The following is a 19,307-nucleotide window of genomic DNA, read 5'->3' on the forward strand; positions in this document are numbered from 1 at the left end:
CTGTTCACGATCCCCTTTTCGAATGATCTTCAGCCGATGGGCGACATCCATGGCCTGAGCACCTGGGAGGCAACATAACTCTCCAGAATTGCTGATGCTCCACAGTGAGTCCACTCGCAGCTCCAGAGTGACCACGCGGTCAAGCAAGTGCTGCAGCTGGACACACTTCTTTCAAGTGTACGTTTAGAAAACCTTTAAAAGGATTTGCAAGGTTTGCACTGCTTGGAGGTGAGAACGAAACTGAATAGGCTTCGTCAGATTCCCAGGAGCTTCAGGGCTTAGATATGGCCTCTCAGAAGCTTATAAAATCATGAGGAAGACAGACAAAGTAAATAGTCAGGGAGCACTTTTTCACAAGACACGCGAGTTCAAATCTACATAGCAAACATTTAATGTGAGAGAGGAAAATTTTAAAAGGGATGTGAGGGACACATGTTTTTCACACAGAACTTTGCTGTGTGTGGAATGAATTGCCACATTTAGTGGCAGAGTCTGGTGCACTCACAACATTTCAAAGGCATCTGAATGGGTGAATAGACAGGAAGACCTCGGAGAGATAAGGAACAAATATTGTGAGATATGTATGGATTAATTTCGGTTATCTGTTTAGCAAGGGCAAGTTGGCTCACGGGAGTTGTTTCCATGCTCGACAACTCTGAGATGCTCCAGCCACCGGCAACGGTTTGAATACACCATTTGCAAAAAAAACGCATGATGTTTGTTACTCAGTCAGCGAGTTTGGCTATTTTGTTTGGAGGGTGGATGGGCCCAACCGATCCAGAGATGAAGGTTTTCCGGATATTTGCTGCCAATGACCATTCTTCTTGACACTTTCCCAAGTTCGCCATCAAAGATTTTGGCTAAAGAAAAATACCTCACATATCGCATTACCCACTTTCCTCTCCAGCGAATCCAAAACCTGACAGCTCTTAACGTGGAACAGAATCAGAACTGAAAAGGCAGTACCATGATCAGACACTCCGAAGCTTAAGTGCTGTCTGTGATGCACTGTGAGTCGTCTCTGACATGAACTGCTCGCACAAGTAACAGCGAGGCAATTCGAAACCTACTGGAGATTTAGTTTATTGCCAAGTCCCAGAAAGTGCTCAAGTATCATAAAACAAAACAGAACAACAACGAACCAATAAGAGTGAACATTTCCAATTGTATCCGTGATTAAATTAGGCCATCAATGCCCCGGTGATCACCTTTCTCCCTCACCAGGACAGTAATGAAGGAAATGAAAGTATAGCAACGTTTCACATCGCGATTGCCCACCTTTTCACCACAGCATCAAATAACGTCGAACAGATTCAATGCAGGATCTTCTTTCGAAATAACAGTGAAATAACTATGTCTATTCACTTTCAGAATAAACGGGGAACAACACAAGTTGTCTGGAATATGAATAACCAACATAGACTCCTTGGGTTACAGATTCTACTGATGCACAGACTTTCATATGAAAAGGTACCTTGGGTGATTGCCCTACACCCAGAAATCTTCTGGCTACCTTCTGTTTGCACTGTCACATTAACCTTGTGCTGCTCTAATCGAATTTGCAGTTCTTGCCATTTGTCAGTATTGCTACTATGGATAGCTGGTCGTGGCAACTCGTGACTGCCACACAAATTCTTTGCCAAAATTGGATTGTCCCGCAACGTGATTCGCAGTGCACGAACTTCGCAACGAGGATATGCCACGCGGCAAGTTACAAAGCACGCTTTGTTGAAACTTTATTGCTGGAACAGCACAGCAGGTCAGGCAGCATCCAGGGAACAGGAGATTCGACGTTTCGGGCCCAGGCCCTTCTTCAGGAAGCACGCTTCCATTTATTAAAGTCAGTTTCTGGGAACTGACAACCAGATTCCTCCTTACACTCGGAATCATGACAACACATAAACCAACAGCCTCTCTCAGAGACAAGCGACCAATGCCCATCTTGTGCCGGACAAACGTAGTTGACAAGATTGCACGCAGGACTGCACAGAAAACTATAGAGGAGAAGCAGACAGACGACCATCGAGCTGCATTCATGCAGTTCAGTTACCCGATAAACCCCATGAACAGCTGTATCTTGTCGGTACACACAGGGCACTAAGTCTCTCTGACTCCGGGACTTGGGACTCGGATTATATGACCGTCTGCAGCACTGGTTACTTCCTTGTGTGAGGTAACTCCCGATGGAACATATGTAAAACACGATAGCTGATTGAGAAAAACGTCCAAAATAGCACCCAAGAGACGTATTTCTGTTGTGTTTCTGGTCCTGTTCCTGACATGACATCCAGCATTGTACTTATTGTGTGCTTCCTGACGATTCGGTGGATGCTTCCTTGATTGCATTGTGTGCAGTAATCTGCGTTTTAGCTGCAATTACGTGCTTTTGAAACGCAGGACCACCTCCCTCTATTCTGTTTTCTTCTTCACATGCGCAATTGCAACACAGTAAACGATCAATTAATATTGGAAAATGACATACACAGGCGTGTGAAAAGCCCAGTTTCCGTGGCAATTATGCAATGGTTAGAGATTACATTGATTCAGGAGATAAGGATGGAAAATGTGTTTGGGTAGAGATGAGGAACATTGAGGAAAGAGGAAACCAGCCGGTATAGCTTACAAGAACATGAACAGTAACCACAGTGTACAGGAAAAATACCGCCTGAGAATGCTAAAAGAAGGCAAGAATTATGGGAGACATTCATTTCCCTTCTTCCACTCCCGTTTGAATTGTAAAGAAACTTTGAAGAAAAACAATCGAAAAGTCATATATGCACCATCGAACAACGTGCGTCATACCTTGGCCATTGATTACCGTAGATTAGAATACTTACAATATGGAAACAGGTCCTTCGGCCCAGCAACTCCACACCGACCCGCCCCAGCCCAAATGCATTCCTCTCCATTCACCACGTCAATTTAGCACGGCCATTTCACCTAACCGGTACATTTTTGGACTATGGGAGAAAACCAGAGCAAGTGCACGCAGCCACGGGGAGAATGTGCAAACTCCACACATTCAGTTGCATGAGGCGGGAATTGACCCTGACTCTGTGGGATTGTGAAACAGCAGCGCTCACGATGGTGTCAGCGTTAGATGGGACTTATTTGCCGTCTTTTATTGGGAAAAATCTCTTTCATTGTGAGCATCTGGAAAGACCAGCTCCTTCGCCAGAAAAAGAAATAAATATGTTACTAACCTTGGATTGTTTCATGTCCAAGAACACTCAGATCAATACCTCTCTTGATCAGCTCTGCTGATCATGTTTGCAAAGAGATCTCGCAAATTGCCAAAGTGGGATTGTCCTTTCAATCAATAATTTTGACTCAGCTTGGCTGCAAATATCTTTTCCTAACTTTGTGTTTTTCTTCCTTTACGTTGGTGTCTCGCACCTTACAATTCACAGCAGAGGTGGGAGAGGAGAATGAAAGCATTTAGCTCATCAAGTCAACGGTAGCTTTCAATGAGATCACGGCTGATTTGGTCAATGCTCAACGGACCTGAGCTGTCTGTAGTCATGGCCGAGTGGTTAAGGCGATGGATTAGAAATCCATTGGGGTTTCCCCACGTAGGTTCGAATCCTGCTGACTACGTTATGAATGCTTTCCTGCTGGTACAATTTTCGCTCAAAGTTCAGAAAAACTATTTTGTGAACCAGGCCGGTAATTTGATTAGACTTGGGAAACTCGAGTTCTACATCAGAAATGTTCCATATTTAAAACATTATCTCTTTTTCTCTTTCCAGATACACTGCTCGACACATCGGGTTTCTGCAGCTGTTATTGAACATCCTGAGCAGAAGTGCTGCTTTTCATTAGATTCCTTTAATCCCTGTCCACTGTTCTCTGACTCGGGTCAGTGGCAACACTTCCTCCTGCTCGTCAAAGTGCTCATTCCCCAAGAGCTCCCTCTCCCATCATTAGAAACAACCGCAGGAAATCGCCACTTAACCATCTTTGTTCCAAAGTGAAACTCATCAGCCTCGGGAATCTCTCCACCAAACGGGACTTCTCATCCCTGGACATGGTGCAAGCCAGAGGATTGTGAAGAGATACTGTGAAAATATTGTCAGTTGGCAGTTGAAAAAATGTTTAGGAAGCAAACCATATAATTTAGGCTCCAGCTTTGTAAATCTTGAGAAACTCTTTGGGAAATGGAATCAGAGGAGAATGAAGAAGTGTGAACTGTCGGACCGAGTAGAGGACGGGACATTGACTCTGATGTTCTCGGGACAGGAACTGATCTGAGACATTGAAATCATTCTCGCTCACGTACGTGAGGCATGCAAACTTCATCTGGACTCTGGGACAATGAAAAACTCTGGAACACTCAAGACAATATCCAAATATTTACTGGGATCACTACAGTACGAGTACTATAGATGAGTCATTTTTTGCCCAGTGTGTGCAGGAGGGCTTCCGGACACAGTACGTACACATGCCTTCAAGGGACGAAGCCACTTTCGATTTAGTACTGGGTAACGAGCCTGGCCAGGGTTTAGATTCGGAAGTAGGTGAGCACTTTGGAGACAGCGATCCCAATTCTCTCAGGTTTACTTTCGTGATTGAAAGGGATAGGTGTACTCCACGGAGCAAGAGTTTCAGCTGGTGGAAGGGAAATTACGATGCAATGAGGTAAGATTTAGGAAGCGTAGAATGGGGTAGGAAACTGCAGGGGGTGAGCACATTAAAATGTGGAGCTTATTCAAGGAAAAGCTCCTGTGTGTCCTAGATAAGTATGTACCTGTCAGGCAGGGAGGAAGATATAGAACGCATGAGCCGTGGTTTACTAAGGAAGTGGAATCCCTGGTCAAGAAGAACAAGAAGTCTTATGTTAGGACAAAATGTGAAAACTCAGTTAGAGCTCTCGAGGGTTCCGACGTTATCAAGAGAGACCTAAAAAGAGAGCTGAGAAGAGCCTGGAGGAGACATGAGAAGTTGTTGGCAGATAGGATCAGGGTTAACCCTAAGGCTTTCCATAGGTATGTCAGGAATAAAAGAATGACGAGAGTTAAATTTGTGACAATCAAGGATAATAGTGGGAAGTTGTGTGTGGATTCAGAGGAGATAGGGGAAGCACTAAATAAATATTTTTCGACAGTGTTCGCTATAGAAAATGAAAATGTTGGCGAGGAAGATACAGAGCTACTTGCGTCTAGACGAGAAGAGATTGAGGTTCACAAGAAAGAGATATTAGAAATACTGCAGAGTGTGAAAATAGATAAGTCAGCTTGGCCGGATGGGAGCGATCTGATTTTGTTTAGCAAATGCACTGCAGGAAGGTACAAATCAAGCTGATGCTTACAACGGCTCGTTTTGAGCCGCTAATTTCAGTGAAGTGGCGGCGCCAATAAAAGGTGTCACGCATCTCGTCTAATTCCACATCCTGAGCTCGAAATGACCAGAGGTTTCTCACTGAGTTTCTGCAGGGTCTTGTTTGGACGACACCATGACACTTTTTCACTGGAGTGGAACATGAAATCGCGTCGTGACTGTGAATAAAACGATGGAAACTTCCAGCAGAGAAGGACGCGACCCTGAAGCAGGCAGCTGAGGACAAATGTTTCTCCTTTGCCAGTGAAAGGCATTGCTTCACAAATTGGAAACTTCGAAGTGAAGCAATGTTGGTGATTATCTTCGCTGCTTGTTCACCTTTTTAATTCTGATTCCGTGAAAGTCCATGGCATTACATATCTATATTCTGCCAAGCATAGGCTTGTGTCTGGGGCTAGTGGCGTAATGGGTAACGCGTCTGACTTCGGATCAGAAGATTGTGGGTTCGAGTGCTACCTGGCTCGAGGGGGGGGGGTGTTTTGCTTTAACCGTGGTGTACGTTGACGCTCCCCTGTAAAGTTCGCTCGGGACATCGCCTCTGTGCTTCCGCATGTCAAGCTTGCATATGTCCTATTGTCCATTTCAAATTCCAGCTCTCCACAACGGACACCTCCGTCAGTTTGGCGGTATCTTCTGGTGTGTCTCCCTCTTGGGTGAGAATGAGCATGAGTTCCTCAAAAGAGTTACAATTCGTTCTCCTTCTGTCCCATTATTGTGCCATGTAAGAACATAGGATAACCTCATTGACATTTGACCTGGAAACATGAGAACACACGAGACTTTGGGCCAAAGTTCGAAACTGCGACTAGTGTAGATGGCTCTCTGATTAGCCGCAATGCACACGGGCGGAATGGCCTTTTCCCACTTTGTAAATCTTTGAAGACAATTTGAAAAAAATCGGCAACGAAAATGTTCAGTCAGGGTGTTTTATTTACACCAAATACGATAGTATCTATCGCCTTTTCTTGTTATTTACTTGTGAGGATTCGGTATTCTCAGCACCGTGGCCCGGATCGTATTACCGCTCATGGAATGGTTGTATTGTTCAGCAAACATATCGGTGTACCAGTACTTCTGCCGATTTTCCGATGCTGGCAGGTCATTGGTTTTGTCCAAAACATTATGAAGGTTAACATAAAACAAATAGCTGCAGGTGCTGGAAATCTGAGCCAAAAACGAAAATTGTTTGTGCAGCGGAGCATGACTGGCAACAGTAACGTCGATTCTCCTGCTCCTCGGATGCAGTCTGACCTGCTGTGCTTTTCCAGCATCACTCTGATCTAAAGTCAGGTTTCCAGCATCTGCAGTCCTCACTTTTGCCTAGTTTCTTCAGTGTCTCTGGTTCACAATTCAAGAACTCCATCTCTAGCGGTTTCATGTTTGTATCTCCGTGCTGAGGAGTTGAAGAGTGAAGAAAAGTAACTCACCTCCTCCATCTCTGGGGTAATTAGGGACTGAAAATGAATCGTGTCACATTGAAATATATCTACATGCGAATTAATCTCTGTCTTTTATTGGGAACCATCTCTTTCATTGTAACCATCAGGAAAGATCATTTCGTTCGCCAGAAAAAGAAATGAATATATCACTAACCTTTGTTTGCTTCAGGTCCGAGAATACTCAGATCAATAGCTCCCTTGCTTACTTCTGCTGGTCATGTTCGCAAAGAGATATGGCAAATTGCCATGTGTGATTTTCCTTTCAATAAATAATTTTGACTCAGTTTGCCTGCAAATATCTTTTCCTATCTTTGTGCTTTTCTTCTTTTACATTGGTGTCTCGCACCTTACAAATGACAGCAAAGGTATGAAAGGAGACGGAAGCATTTCGCTCATCAAGTCACCGGTAGCTTTCAATGAGATCACGGCTGACTTGGTCAATGCTCAACGCACCTGAGCCGTCTGTCGTCATGGCCGAGTGGTTAAGGCGATGGATTAGAAATCCATTGGGTCTTCCCCAAGTCGGTAAGAATCCTGCTGATTACGTTATGATTGCTTTCCTGCTGGTACAATTTTCGCTCAAAGTTCAGAAAAACTATTTTGTGAACCAGGCCGGTAATTTGATTAGATTTGGGAAACTCGAGTTCTTCATCAGAAATGTTCCATATTTAAAACATTTTCTCTGTTTCTCTTTCCAGATACACTGCTCGACCCATCGGGTTTCTGCAGTTGTTATTGAACGTCCTGAGCAGAAGTGCTGCTTTTCATTAGATTCCTTTAATCCCTGTCCACTGTTCTCTGACTCGGGTCTGTGGCAACACTTCCTCCTGCTCGTCAAAGTGCTCATTCCCCACCGCTCCCTCTCCCATCATTAGAAACAACCGCAGGAAATCGCCACTTAACCATTTTTGTTCCAAAGTGACACTTATCAGCCTCGGAAATCTCTCCACCAAACGGGACTTCTCATCCCTGGACATGGTGCAAGCCAGAGGATTGTGAAGTGATACTGTGAAAATATTGTCAGTTGGCAGTTGAAAAAATGTTTAGGAAGCAAACCATATAATTTAGGCTCCAGCTTTGTAAATCTTGAGAAACTCTTTGGGAAATGGAATCAGAGGAGAATGAAGAAGTGTGAACTGTCGGACCGAGTAGAGGACGGGACATTGACTCTGATGTTCTCGGGACAGGAACTGATCTGAGACATTGAAATCATTCTCGCTCACGTACGTGAGGAATGCAAACTTCATCTGGACTCTGGGACAATGAAAAACTCTGGAACACTCAAGACAATGATGTGTTTCTGTTCGCCGAGCTGGAAGTTTTTGTTGGAAACGTTTCGTCCCCTGTCTAGGTGGCATCCTCAGTGCTTGGGATCCTCCTGTGAAGCGCTTCTGTGGTGTTTCGTGCGGCATTTATAGTGGCCTGTCCTTGCCGCTTCCTGTTGTCAGTTTCAGCTCTCCACTGCAGTGGCTGGTATATTGGGTCCAAGTCGATGTGTTTGTTGATGGAGTTTGTGGATGAGTGCCATGCTTCTGGGAATTCCCTGGCTGTTCTTTGTTTGGCTTGCCCTATAATAGTAGTGTTGTCCCACTCGAATTCATGTTGCTTGTCGTCTGTGTGTGTGGCGACTACGCATAGTTGGTCGCTTCGTTTCGTGGCCCGTTGATGTTCCTGGATGCGGATCGTTAGCTGTCTTCCTGTTTGTCATATATAGTGTTTTGTGCAGTCCTTGCATAGGATTTTGTATACTACATTAGTTTTGCTCATGTTGGGTATCGGGTCCTTAGTTCTGGTAAGCTGTTGTCTGAGTGTGGCTGTTGGTTTGTGTGCTGTTAAGAGTCCTAGTGGTCGCAGTAGTCTGGCTGTCAGTTCGGAGATGTTCTTGATGTGTGGTAGTGTGGCTCGTCCTTTGGGTTGTGGCATGTCCTCTTTCCGTGGTCTATTCCTTAGGCATCTGTTGATAAAATTGCGAAGATATCCGTTTTCGGCGAATACCTTGTATAAGTGTTCCTCTTCCTCTTTTTGCAGTTCTGGTGTGCTGCAGTGTGTTGTGCCCCTTTTGAATAGTGTCTTGATGCAACTTCGTTTGTGTATGTTGGGGTGGTTGCTCTCATAATTCAGGACTTGGTCTGTGTGTGTGGCTTTCCTGTGTACCTTTGTGGTGAATTCTCCGTTAGGTGTTCTCTGTACCATCACGTCTAGGAATGGGAGTTGGTTGCCCTTTTCTTCCTCTCTGGTGAATCGGATTCCTGTGAGTGTGGAGTTGATGATCCTGTGTGTTTTCTCTTTTTCCGTGTTTTTAATGATTACAAAGGTGTCATCCACGTATCTGAACCAGTGTTTGGGTTGAATTTGCGGTAAGACTGCTCTAACCTTTGCATTACTGCTTCTGCTATGAGTCCCGAGATCGGTGAGCCCATGGGTGTTCCGTTGATTTGTTCGTATATCTGGTTGTTGAATGTGAAGTGTGTTGTGAGGCACAAGTCCCAAGATTTAGGAAGATTAGGTAAGATTTAGGAAGCGTAGAATGGGGTAGGAAACTGCAGGGGGTGAGCACATTAAAATGTGGAGCTTTTTCAAGGAAAAGCTTCTGTGTGTCCTAGATAAGGATGTACCTGTCAGGCAGGGAGGAAGATATAGAACGCGTGAGCCGTGTTTACTAAGGAAGTGGAATCCCTGGTCAAGAAGAACAAGAAGTCTTATGTTAGGACAAAATGTGAAAACTCAGTTAGAGCGCTCGAGGGTTCCGACGATATCAGGAAAGATCTAAACAGAGAGCTGAGAAGAGCCAGGAGGAGACATGTGAAGTTGTTGGCAGATAGGTTCAGGGTTAACCCTAAGGTTTTCCATAGGTATGTCAGGATTAAAAGAATGACGAGAGTTAAATTTGGGACAATCAAGGATAATAATGGGAAGTTGTGTGTGGAGTCAGAGGAGATTGGGGAAGCGCTAAATAAATATTTTTCGACAGTGTTCGCTATAGAAAATGAAAATGTTGGCGAGGAAGATACTGAGATACTTGCGTCCAGAGTACTAGAGATTGAGGTTCACAAGGATTAGGTGATAGAAATACAGCAGAGTGTGATAACAGACAAGTCTCCTGGGCTGGATGGGATCTGTCCTAATATCCTCTGGGAAGCAAGGGAAGAGATTGATGAGCCTTTGGCATCGATCGTCAAATCATCGTTATCTACAGGAATCGTGCCTGTGGAATGGAGCATAGCATACGTTGTTCCCGTGTTCAAAAAGTGTCGTAGAGACAACCCTGGTAATTACAGACCAGTGAGTCTCACTGCAGTTGTTGGTAACGTGTTGGAAAAGGTTATTATGGATAGGATTTATGACCATCTCGAAAAGAATAATCTGATCAGGGACAGTCAGCACGGTTTTGTGATGGGTCGGCCTTGCCTAACGAATCTTATTGACTTTTTTGACAAAGTGACCAAACAGGGAGATTACAGAAAACTGATTGACGTGGTGTATATGGGTTTCAGAACGTTGTTCGATAAGGTTCCCCACAATAGGCTATTATACAAAATGCGGTGGAATGGAATTGTGGGAGAGATTGCAGCTTTGATCAGTAATTGGCTTGCCAATAGAAAACAGTGTTGTAGCTAATGGAACATGTTCTTCTTGGTGTCCATGTACTGGCGGCGTACCACAAGGGTCGGTGTTAGGTCCACTGCTGTTCCATGAGATCTAACCTTGCCAATCAGTCTCCCATGGGGAAAAGTGTTGAACGCCTTACTGAAGTCCATATAGATCACATTTACTGCTCTGCCCTCATCAATCTTCTTTGTTACTTCTTCGAAAAACTCAATCAAGTTTGTGAGACATGATTTCCCACGCACAAAGCCATGTTAATTGTCCCGAATCAGTCCTTGTCTTTCCAAATACATGTACATTCTGTTCCTCAGGATTCCCACCAACAATTGGAGTATTCTTGGCAGATGCAGTTTCATGTAGGGGATGCGAGGTCATATACTTTGTTGGGAAGAATCAAAAGACACGCTACTATTAAAATCGATAGAAACGCAAAAGATGTGCAGTGCAGAGGAGTCTCAGTGTTCTTTGACATGAAACGAACATATTTATTTCTTGGTGGCAAAAGAAAGCCTTTTCTGATGCACACAATTAAAGAGATGGTTTCCAAGAAAATAGGAAAATTAAGTCACCAGTAGAGTAATCAATTACCAAGATATCCCTCGTAATGTTTTATGGGACATGTGGGATGTTTTTGATTATGGTTCTCCAAACATTTTTACAATGGAACCGAGAGTTTTAGATGGGACGTTAAGATCACGCATGACTATTGCCATTTTTGTCACTCACACACAATATTTTTTCCTTGTACGTTTTATTTCGCTTTGTGGTTACTGCGAGTGGGCTTGTAAACTACACATGCTTGTGAGTTCATTCCTCACTGTTCCTCAACTCCAGCCAAACAGACTTTACATCCTTATTTCCTGAATCAAGGTAATCTCTAACCATTGCATAAATGTCATTAAAACTTCGATATTTCACAGGCCTCTGTATATCATCTTACAATATTAATTGATCCTTTACTGTATTGCAGTTGCGCATAAGAAGAGAAAAATAGCATCGAGAATGGTAGACCTCCGGTTCACACACCCATTATTGAAGCGAAAATGCAGATTACTGCCCATAATACGATCGTGAAAGCATGTGCCGAACCCTCAGGATACACAGAATAAGTGCAGTGCCACAGGGCATGTCAGGGACAGCACCAGAAAGACAACAGAAATGTTGCTATGAGCTCCTATTTTGGATATATTTCTCAATGAGCAATAGAGTGTTACGTATGTTCCATCAGGAGTTATCTCACACAAGGAAGTAACCAATGTTGCAGACGGTCATATCATCCGAGTTCCAAGCCCTGGAATCAGAGACATTCAATATTCTGCGCATAACTGCAAGGAACAGCTGTCCGAGGCGTTTACAGTCCAGATGAAATTATGAATGCAGCTCTCTAGTTGTCAGCCTCTTCCTCCTATGTCGTGTTTCGTGCAGTCCCAGCGTGGAATCTCGTCAACCACGTTTGACCTGCACATGATGCGTATTGGGCCTTGTTTTCTCGTGAGTTGTTGTCTGAGTGATGCTCTCGGTTTCTGTGCTGTCATAAGTCCGAGTGTTCGGAGGAGTCTGGATATTGTTTTCCAGAATTTGTTTTTAATACAGGGAAGCATGATTTAAAAATTACCTCAAAGCATATCCTCGTTGCGAATTTTGTGCCATGCATCTGCGAATGAAGATGTGTGGATATTGGTTATTGGCAAAGAATTTGTGTGGGTGTCAGTCCAGCAGTCCCTAGTAGCAATACGGACAAACGGCAAGGGCCACACATTCGACTAGAACAGCACAACAATAGTAGGACAGGGCAAGCAGAAGACAACCAGACAATTCCTGGAAGCAGGGCACTCATCCACGGATTCCATCCGTTGGACCCAATCTGCAATCCCAACAAACGGAAGCAGCGGGAATGAAACCAAATGAATTCGTACCAAAACATGAGAGCAGCGCTTCACAGGAACCTCTGCAGCGCTGAGAATGTCACCCAGACAGGTGAGGAAAAGTCTGCAAACCATCTTCCTCGCGTCACCGAACTTTTCAACAAGAACTCCAGAAGCATCCGAACTTCACATCTTTCTGCTCCAAAACACTCCGCTTTTCCACAACAGAGAATTGCACACTCAACTACCGCGTGTAAGATGAGAATACCAGCCCCTACACTACCAAGGGCGGCAGTAAGAGCGAGGGGAAACAGCTGCCACTGTCATTCCACAGCTACTAACGCTCTCTTTGAAATGTACATTTTCGCATGAATGTCAGAGCAGCAGTAGAATATGGGAACTAAACAGCCTGCGCTGTGTATTCATATTCTGGACAATGTGAGTTGGTCACAGCTTTCCCTGAAAGTGAGTGGACATCGTTATTTCACCGCTGTTGTGAAGCCAGATCCTGCACTGAATCTGCTCCCTCGTTTTTTGTTGTTGTGGCTAAAAGGTGGGCAACTGCAACGTGAAACTTTGTTATATTTCTCTCATTTCCTTCATTACTGTCCTGGTGAGGGAGCCTGGAGATTGGCTCGCTCGATCAGGTGGAGGCACCAGCGCATTGTTGACCTAATTTAATCGAGAATATAATTGGTAATATTCACTTTGCATGGTACATTTTTCTGTTATGTTTTATGTTACTTGAGCCCTTTCTGTTACTTGGCAATGCACTAAATCTCCAGAATGTCGGGATGCTCCGTTTGGAATTGCTTCGGTGCTATTTGTGTGAGCAGTTCTTGACATACACGTCTTGCACTGTCTCACAGACAGAAGTAATGAGTTTGTGTGTCTGATGATGACTCTGCCTTTTGAGTTCTGCACCTTGTCCACGTTAAGAGCTTTCAGTTTTTAGATTCACTGGAGAGTTGAGGGGATAACACGATTTGTGAGGTTTTTTTTAGTCAACGAAATTATTTGATGGAGAACTTGGGAATTTAACAAGGAGAATGGTCATTGTCTGTAAATGTCTGGAAAACATTCCTCTCTGTGTCATTTCAAAACATTACGCCTCAAGAAAAAATAAAATTCAAACACGCTGACTTAGTAACAAACAGCATGCGTTTTTGCAAGTGGTCTATTGAAACTGTTGTCAGGTACTGGAGTGTCACAGAATTGCCGAGCACGGAAGCAAACCTTCCTATCCAACTTGCACCTGCTGAACAGATGACCGTACCTAATCTAAACTTATTTGCCAATATTTGTCCCTTATCTCTCCGAACACTTCCTGTCTGTATACCCATTTAGATGCCTTTGAAGTGTTGTGAGTGCACCAAACACTGCCACAAAATGTGGCAATTTATTCCACACGCACAAAAATGTCTGTATTAAAAACAAGTGTCGCTCACATCCCTTTCAAATTGTACTGTTCTCACATAAAACCTATGCTATCTCGCTTTAAACTCACGTGACTTCTGAAAAAGTGTAGATTGACTATGTTCTCTGCTCGTCGACCTCATGATTTTGTAAACTTTTCTAAGGACATCCCTCAGGCCTGAAGCTCCGGGGAAAACTGTGGAAGAATATTCAGCTTCTCACTAATGTCCACACCGTGCAAACCTTTCAAATCGTTGTAAATATTTTTTTAATTATGCGAAGGTATTCATAGAAAGTGCCCGGGGAAATTGCCTGAAGTGAAGCGATGCTGAAAATTAGTCTTGACAGGTTTGGCGCTTAGTTATCGTCAGGGAGTGTCGCTGAGTGGTTTAATGTAGGTAAAAACAATGAATGTAGATGCTGGAGACAAGATTGAGGATTAGTGGTGCTGAAGAGCGAAGCAGTTCAGGCAGCCTCCGAGAAGCAGTAAAATCGATGTTTCGGGCGAAACCCTGTATTCCTGATGAAGGGCTTTCACCTGAAACGTCGATTTTACTGCTCTTCGGATGCTGCCTGAACTGCTGTGCTCTTCTAGCACCACTAATCCAGAGAGGATTAATGTGCTGGGTTTAGGGTCCAGTCTCTATTGCGTCGTGGGTTTGAAACCCAACTTTGCAATAGAATAACTGCAGGCAGCTTTTTATGACAGAACTACACAGGTCCTGATATTGCTGTATGGGTGTGTTTGTTACTCCTCGGGTCTCTCATTCTCTCTGCGATAAACATCAGCAACTGATTCTTAAAATAATGAGAACTACTGCTGTCCACATCCTCTCGAGCACTGTGCGTTTGGATGTGTACACGCACAATTTTGCTGCCAGTTGCTGTGTCTCAACTGGTCAGAGCATTTGGCTGAAATGTTGGTTGTCCTCGCCCAAAAAGAGCACAGAGCCTGAAATATTTCACATCAAGTATTGAGACCGACCATATACTGACAATACAACCACGAGAACTCATCCATAATTGACCCTGAGTCCGCAGTGAGTGAGACGGTCACGTGCAGCAGAATGTGACCCCACTCTCGACACGTCCCTGCTGCCAACAGAAAGGAGCCACGGCAGTTTCAATCAGCGGCTTCCTCCCCAGCCCTGGGCCACAGCTCATGGAAACTCCTTCCTCAGGAACGGCTGTTACCGTGTGAAAGGGTAAAAAAATTCTAATTCAAATTGGAAATGGCTTCAGAAGATTGTTCCTGTTTTAAAACATTTTATAATCAGAATTCCTGTCTCGAATATTGGAAGTGGTAAACTTTGTAGGCAGGTAGAACAAAGAAAGTGTTGATTGTGAGGACTCTATCTCTTCAGCAGATGGGATTCCCTACACTCTAATCAGAAATGAGTTGGCTTCCTGAGGCATTTTCCCGATTGATTTGCAGTCTGCCAGAGTGTCTGGGAATCACTTCGGCGACCTAAGGATCAGGGTCAAAATATGAAAATATTAACAGAGAATGGTAAATCCCGGGGCAAGGCCTAAATGGATTGTAATGATCTGAAGGGATAAATCTGAGAATTGAAAGACTTGAATCATGTTATTTGCAATGGGGAGGAATGAATGAAATTTTTGAAAATTGCCGTGTCAGCTGAATTAAACTCAGTATGAAATGATAAATTAACCAACACTAATCCTGTCCTGGTTCGCTCAGTCGGTAGAGCTTGAGACCTGTAATCTCAATGGTGTGGGGTCGAGATCTACACAGGGCGCTGTTGTTTCTTAATAGGTTTGCCGCTCTCCATTAATGTTGCAAGAGCGAATTCGCTCGCTGAGGCAGGTTTTATTGACACATTTTTTCCTCCGTTTTTGATCATCTCTTGGTTTCTGAGTGAAAACTGTCTCCACTGTACTGCAGGTGCAAGAGACAAGGTTATCAGTTCAGCCGAATATGCTATAAACGATGTCCCTTCCAAAACGTGAGGTTCCATTCCAAATGTGCCCAAACCCAAATGACCAGAGACGTCGAATGCGAATGGCCACGTGACAGTGACAGCTGCATGGCAAATGGTGCTGCAAACTGAATGAGAATGCTCTGATGGAAACCGAATGGAACTCTCCCTGAAATTTTCCCAATTCACTCGGTAAATGATGCTGTTGTGTACCCACATGGGTTTACGTAATGAACAGCTCATTGTCAGTAACACGGATGGGGGTGATGCAGGATAGTGAGGTTTCCGTGTGGGTCAGAAGTGATTTGTTCGAACAGGGAATTCAAACGTCCACAGAGCAGACATAGCTGATTGGTCCAGGATCACACTTCTCCCTTCTGTTTCAGTACCAACAAAAGAAATTGCGGGAAAATCTCAACAGGTCTGGTAGAATCTTGGAATGGAAAACCGAGTTAAGTCTTCAAGACCAGTGACACTTATTTCTCCATGTCCATCTCCGTCTACCTTTTTATTGAATATCTCCTGACTCTCAACTTTATACTCAGTTTCTCTTTTATTACTCCGTCTCCAAACATGCACCCAGTTTCAAAATTTAATCGCAGAACTGTTTCATCTCTCACCTCGCCGAGTTATGAGAGGTGGACTTCGAAATGCACGATTAACTCTGTTTCTATTTCCTTAGATACTGGATGGCCAGAGACCAGAAGGCATCAGAGGACAGTTAGAGCTTTCAGCCCATCTGGTATGCCCGCCATTCGGTCATGACTCATATCGTTCCCAAACCAATTCTCAGCCTTCTATCTGTGACACTTAGCTCCCCTGAATTTAGAATCCAGTCTTTTTCCCAGAGTGCGAATGAAACCGACCCAACCGCCTACACATCTGCCAGCAGCTGTTACACCGTATCTGTGTGTGATCGAGCTCGGTTTCAGGCCCACACAGCAAACACGTCTGTTCTGAGCAATGCAATCCCCGCTGCATGACAGATCGATCGGCTCTCTGACCACATGGTTTTTCTGCGAGGCAGTAGTTAGCTCCTTCACCACCCACGGCAAGGACCAGTGCTTCAAAATGTGGGGACAAAGAACGATAGGCACAAGAGTTTGTACAGGTTAGATCGAAAGGGTTATTGTGAACTTCAGTGGAGTCCCTGCTTCAGAGTCTGGGTTTGAATCGCCCAGGCCTGGATAAAATTCCAAGTCAGGAAATGAAGATTTATTTCTCCTGTTCTTGTGGCTAATCTGAATGAAAACCATTTTCTGCTTCCACAGAGAGCGCAGACCCGGTTCTGCCAGAAGAAATCCAGTTATTGATTGCTGGAATCTTAGAGTCATAGAGATGTACTGCAGGGAAACAGACCCTTCGTTCAAACCTGTCCGTGCTGACCGGAAATCCCAACCCAATTTGGTCCCTCTTGCCAGCACACGGCCCATCTCCCTCCAAACCCTTCCTACTCATATACCATTTCAAATGCCTCTTAAATGTTGCAATTGTACGAGCCTCCACCACATCCTCTGGCAGCTCTGGCAGCACATACACGAATAAATTGTCACTGCAAATCCCCTCTAAGGATCTCGCCTTTCTGAGCTGAAACTATCACGCTGTTCATTCAATGTCGTTGGGTTTAATTCTTGGAACTCCCTCCCTATCGACATCATGGCTGTATCACTGTGTTGAGCACTTCGAGGACGAAGTAAAGTAACTTACCATCTAGATCTTTTGAGTAATTGTGGTTGGGCAGTGAAGCCTATCCCAAAGAGTGACGTGTATTCTCCAGAATTTCGTTTAAAAAAGCTGCAGTTTCCAAGTGGACACCCGAAAGTGGTCCGGAATAAGTGTAAGGTTTCGAAGGGAAAGTAGGATAAACTGAAAGTCAATGATGACTGGGATGAATGAGGCAGAAAGTGAGTGAGGAGCTGTTGGTACAAGGATCAATGTCAGTGCTAATGGTTTAGCCCTTACTGCCCACTGTTAACATCGACTCACACACCACTCCTGGTAGATTCACCACAATTATCCTGGTCTCTTGTTATGAGTTTCCCTCTGTGCATATTCAGACGGTAAATCGGCCCCGAGAGGATGAACGCATACTGTTTATCCCGTCAGGTTAAAGAGGTGAAGGCATCAGTTTGAAATTAAAGCAAGAAGAGATTGCCCCTTCCTGTACATTTTCAGTGGAGAGTCACCAGCTGTGAACTTCTTTCCCGCACAAGCGGACGTTGATATAAATTCTCATCGAGCAGCTTTATTACAGAAAGGTGGTCCGATTAACTGTGATCAAATACTTCATTAAATGCCCTTATTGATTTGAAGAACAGTGTATGTGGTTTCGTCAGTTAAAGCATATGGTAATAACCAGGCGTTAATGGTGTCAAATGGTGTCAAATGTTCTGTACATTGAAAGTTCATTGTTTAAGCTTCTTGTAAAAGCCGTATTGTTTATCCAACATCGCGAAAGTGACGGATCAGCATGCTTCTTGTGTTTGAGCTCAGACCATTGTTATTTCGTGCTACCAAGCCCTACCGCCTGATGTGGACCCATTAATCGATGTTCTATCTTGCTAATTCAACGCAGAGTTCTTTTTACTCTGTTCGACAAGGATTTATCTATCTCTTCTACTATTATTCTCTGTCCATCTATTCAAGTTTTTTGGGAATAATGAAGAGACGCAGGAGACACTGCAGACTTGCAGGACAATGTTGTAGTAATAACGCATCCAATGAGATAATGGCTCTCATTGTCTGCTGTCACCATTCATTGATTTTAGGCAAACGGCAATGGCATCATATAAATCCTATAATTGGAGTGAAACTGCTTTTTTTTGGTCTATTATGAATACTATTTAGAATTGTAAAAGCTCATAACGTTTTGTGTGAACAAATGTCACCTGATCTCAGACCAAAGTAACACAGACATTACTTGGAGACTGTGAGCCCAGTTCTACACACTCTGGCCGGGGGGGATGAGAAAGCCACGGACCAGACTCCGATTTTAACACTTTTCCAAGAGTAGAAATGAAAAATGAGGGATATTGACTGACAGAGAGTGGGAGAATGTAGAAGAGAGTGAGATGGTACAGAGATACAAAGGGAGGCAAACAGAAATTCTCCATTCACCATGGCTGCTCATCGACATAAAGGAGAAGAAAAAGGTAATGAAGGCCAGCCTTTCATCAACTCAGGGCAACAGCAACAGCATTACAGCTTATAAAGGAATTTTGCATTTTTACAGGTGACGCCTGTCAGCTAATGAGAGATTCTGGTAAGTATGCTGTTTCGTGAAGTGAAATTGACAATTACCCAGGCAATTAAACAATAAAAAGCATAAGTAGCCTGAATCTGTGATATGAAACATTAAATCTCTTTGTCTCCACAGATGCTGTCAGGCCTGCAGAGTTTCTCTGTCAATTCCTGTTGTTGATTCAGATTTCAAGGATTCGCACTTCTTTGTTTTATGCTAGTCTGAAACCTGTTTGTGACAATACTCGATTAATTGCCAGTTCCATACAACCTTCCCTGCTTTGGGAAGGTTGTCAACAACATAAACGTTCAGAGGAAATCCCGCACTGCTACAGCAGTGAGAGCACTGAGTCCTTAACAGCAGACTTCCACGGAAAGTGAAATATGGCGCTGTACGTTTTCTAAATGAATCCACTTTAACTTTTTTCGTTTATGATCATTTTAGCTGCACATTCAGTTTCTTT

At 43.9% G+C, this 19,307-nt stretch overlaps 1 non-coding gene and 1 pseudogene across 1 annotated transcript; one reads left to right on the top strand and one right to left on the bottom strand.

The window, feature by feature from the left end:
• Nucleotides 1-3,515: 3,515 nt before the first annotated feature.
• trnas-aga (transfer RNA serine (anticodon AGA)) lies at nt 3,516-3,597 on the top strand. Its single transcript has one exon. It is a non-coding gene; the product is annotated as a tRNA-Ser (tRNA).
• Nucleotides 3,598-8,123: 4,526 nt separating this feature from the next.
• On the bottom strand, nt 8,124-9,196 carry LOC148146670 (uncharacterized; annotated as a pseudogene).
• Nucleotides 9,197-19,307: the final 10,111 nt, after the last annotated feature.

The sequence above is a fragment of the Chiloscyllium plagiosum genome, unplaced genomic scaffold, assembly GCF_037043375.1.
Source record: "Chiloscyllium plagiosum isolate Xiang-an unplaced genomic scaffold, Cpla_swu_hap1 HiC_scaffold_20, whole genome shotgun sequence".
Taxonomy (NCBI): Eukaryota; Metazoa; Chordata; class Chondrichthyes; order Orectolobiformes; family Hemiscylliidae; genus Chiloscyllium; species Chiloscyllium plagiosum.